Below are 4,249 nucleotides of genomic sequence, written 5' to 3' on the forward strand. Positions count from 1 at the left end.
CAAAACTCCTGCCAAACTAGGTGGAAAAAGATGATACCTCAAAATAATAAAGTTCAGAGTGAATAGGGAAAATTTGAAAGCCTTTTACTTTCAGAACTGGAGTAAGACATGGGTTCTTCTTTCACCACTCCAATTCAACAGCCAGAGCAATCAGAAAAGAAAATGAAATAAAAGACATCCAAATTGAAAAAGATAAAACCATATTGCCCATCTTCGCAGATAACGAGATCTTACATCTGGAAATATATTGCCCATCAGAATATTAAATATTAAAGAAAGGGAAACTATAAACCTCTTATGTTCCTCATAAATATTGATGTAAAAATATATTAAAAAGAAGTAAAATGTTTAACCTATAGAGCTACAGAAGGGAAATACATCATTATTAATTTGGATTCATATAAGTAACCCAAGGATGCATAGATATTCAAAACCAATTTATTTCACTACATTAAGAGATTAAAAACACAATATTATGCTCACTTTAACAGATGCATGTAAAGCTTTTGATCGTGTGAAACTCCCTCCTTGATAAAAATTATAACAAGTTATGAATAGTAGAAACATTATTTGTAAAGGGTAACAAAAAGTCAAAAACAGAAAAATAACAAAAACTACAGAAAACATTTAGATATCCATAAAATATTGAAAGCCTATGTAACGAGATAGAAAATGGGACAAGAATAGTTGCTGTCATTCATTTTAAACATTATGTTTATCTACTCGGAAAAATCACAAAGAATCAACAGATAAGCTATTTTTTTGTAACTAATAAGATAATTTAGCAAGATTACCTGATAAAAGGTAATTTTGTAACTAATAAGCTAATTTAGCAAGATTACCTGATAAAAGGTCAATGATTAATAATATATCAATAACACTTAGCAAATTAATTTCAAAAAGTAATACAATTGTCTTTAGTGTGACAAATCATCAATAACCTAGGACTGTATTTACCAGGAAATTTCAAGCACTTTACACCCATTACATTACTATAAGAAATTAATGAACTAAATAAATGGGAGGGGGTATAGAATGTTTGATGTAGGAGACTCAATATGATTATATGTTGATAATTATCTCCACATATATCATATATTAAATTCATTCCAATTAGAACCTCAGTAGAACTATTTTTGAAATTTTGAAAATTTTATGTGAAGGCTGGTCATTGTGGCTTATGCCTGTAATCCCAGCACTTTGGGAAGCCAAGGTGGCAGGATCACTTGAGGCAAGGAGTTCAAGACCAGCCTAGGCAAAAAAGTGTTACCCTGTCTCTAAAACAACTTTTTAAAAGTTAGCCAGGTATTATGGCACATGCCTATAGTTCCAACTAATCAGGAATCTGAGGGAGGAGGATCACTTGAGCCCAAGAGGTTGAGACTGCAGTGAGCCATGATCATGCCACTGCACTCCAGGCTGGGTGACAGAGCAAGACTCTGTCTTTAAAGGTAAATAAATAAATAAATAAATAAATAAATAAATAAATGGAAGTGGAACTGGCCCAAAATAACAGAATTGAGAGGGTCTGACCACCACATATCAAAAGATGCTAAAAGAGAGAGTAAAAGGTCAGAATACGAAATAGGTTCTTGGAACAGAGTAAAGAGCTCAAAAAGGTCCATCTCATATTAGATCACTTGAGTACGTATAAAGGATCCATAGAAACACTGTAGAGAAAGAATGTACCTTTTAACATATGGGTCAACTGAATTATCCTATGGTATAAAATGGATATTGACTCCTGCTTCACACCATATAAAAAATTAGCTAAAAGCATTTTGTTGATTAAATGCAAAATGTAAATCAATACACCTTCTAGAAAGCACCATCCAATAGAAATATAATGTGACCCACACATGCAATTGATTTTATCATACAGTTTATTCAATGTCATATATACATGATATTATCATTTCAACATGTAGTCAATTAAAAAAATGAGATATGTTACATTCTTGTTTTCAAACCAATTATTTGAAATCTAGTGTACATTATCCACTTACATCCCTTCTCAGTTTTGAATAGCCTTATTTCAAGTGCTTAGAAAGCACACGTGGCTAGTTGCTACTGTATTCATGCAACACTAGGAGATACGAAGGACAGTATCTTCATGATCTTGTAGAAGGCAAAGATCTTTTCAATAAACACTGAGAGTATTAACTATTAACAACAAAAATATTACCCTAAATTTAAGAACTTCTATCCAATAAACAAACATTTACAAGTGAAAAGCAAATCCCTAAGTGGAAGATTTGATATATTGTGCTAAATGTAATACAGTATATGTTATATTTTAATTATACACACACAGGAATTTCAGAGTTTCTCAACCTTGGCACTATGGACATTTTTGACCAGATGTTCTTTGTAGTTTGTGGGCTACCTTGTGTGTTTAGAATCCCAGCATGCCTGGCCCCTGCTCATTGGATGCTCATAGCACCCTTCCAGTCCTGACAAACAAAATTATCTTCAGACACTGACAAATGTGGTATGGGGGATAAAATCAAACACAATTGAGAACTACTGACATATAAAGAAGATGTACAAATCAATAAAACATGATAGATTCATACAATCTAATAGAAAACATGAGGAAACTATTTGAATAGGCACTTTTCAAAAAAAAAAGATTTTCATAGTATTCCATGGTGTATATATGCCACATTTTCTTAATCCAATCTGTCACTGATGGACATTTGGGTTGATTCCAAGTCTTTGCTATTGTGAATAGTGCTGCAATAAACATACGTGTGCATGTGTCTTTATAGCAGCATAATTTATAATCCTTTGGGTATATCCCCAGTAATGGGATGGCTGGGTCATATGGTACATCTAGTTCTAGATCCTTGAGGAATCGCCATACTGTTTTCCATAATGGTTGAACTAGTTTACAATCCCACCAACAGTGTAAAAGTGTTCCTATTTCTCCACATCCTCTCCAGCACCTGTTGTTTCCTGACTTTTTAATGATCGCCATTCTAACTGGTGTGAGATGGTATCTCATTGTGGTTTTGATTTGCATTTCTCTGATGGCCAGTGATGATGAGCATTTTTTCATGTGTCTGTTGGCTGTATGAATGTCTTCTTTTGAGAAATGTCTGTTCATATCCTTTGCCCACTTTTTGATGGGGTTGTTTGTTTTTTTCTTGTAAATTTGTTTGAGTTCTTTGTAGGTTCTGGATATTAGCCCTTTGTCAGATGAGTAGATTGCAAAAATGTTCTCCCATTCTGTAGGTTGCCTGTTCACTCTGATGGTAGTTTCTTTTGCTGTGCAGAAGCTCTTTAGTTTAATGAGATCCCATTTGTCAATTTTGGCTTTTGCTGTCGTTGCTTTTGGTGTTTTAGACATGAAGTCTTTGCCCATGCCTATGTCCTGAATGGTACTACCTAGGTTTTCTTCTAGGGTTTTTATGGTATTAGGTCTAACATTTAAGTCTCTAATCCATCTTGAATTAATTTTCGTATAAGGAGTAAGGAAAGGATCCAGTTTCAGCTTTCTACTTATGGCTAGCCAATTTTCTCAGCACCATTTATTAAATAGGGAATCCTTTCCCCATTTCTTGTTTCTCTCAGGTTTGTCAAAGATCAGATGGCTGTAGATGTGTGGTATTATTTCTGAGGACTCTGTTCTGTTGCATTGGTCTATATCTCTGTTTTGGTACCAGTACCATGCTGTTTTGGTTACTGTAGCCTTGTAGTATAGTTTGAAGTCAGGTAGCGTGATGCCTCCAGCTTTGTTCTTTTGACTTAGGATTGTCTTGGAGATGCGGGATCTTTTTTGGTTCCATATGAACTTTAAAGCAGTTTTTTCCAATTCTGTGAAGAAACTCATTGGTAGCTTGATGGGGATGGCATTGAATCTATAAATTACCTTGGGCAGTATGGCCATTTTCATGATATTGTTTCTTCCTATCCATGAGCATGGTATGTTCTTCCATTTGTTTGTGTCCTCTTTTATTTCACTGAGCAGTGGTTTGTAGTTCTCCTTGAAGAGGTCCTTTACATCCCTTGTAAGTTGGATTCCTAGGTATTTTATTCTCTTTGTAGCAATTGTGAATGGAAGTTCATTCATGATTTGGCTCTGTGTTTGTCTGTTATTGGTGTATAAGAATGCTTGTGATTTTTGCACATTAATTTTGTATCCTGAGACTTTGCTGAAGTTGCTTATCAAGTGGGCTTCATCCCTGGGATGCAAGGCTGGTTCAACATTCGCAAATCAATAAACATAATCCAGCATATAAACATT

This window comes from Theropithecus gelada, chromosome 5 (genome assembly GCF_003255815.1).
Source record: "Theropithecus gelada isolate Dixy chromosome 5, Tgel_1.0, whole genome shotgun sequence".
Classification (NCBI taxonomy): Eukaryota; Metazoa; Chordata; class Mammalia; order Primates; family Cercopithecidae; genus Theropithecus; species Theropithecus gelada.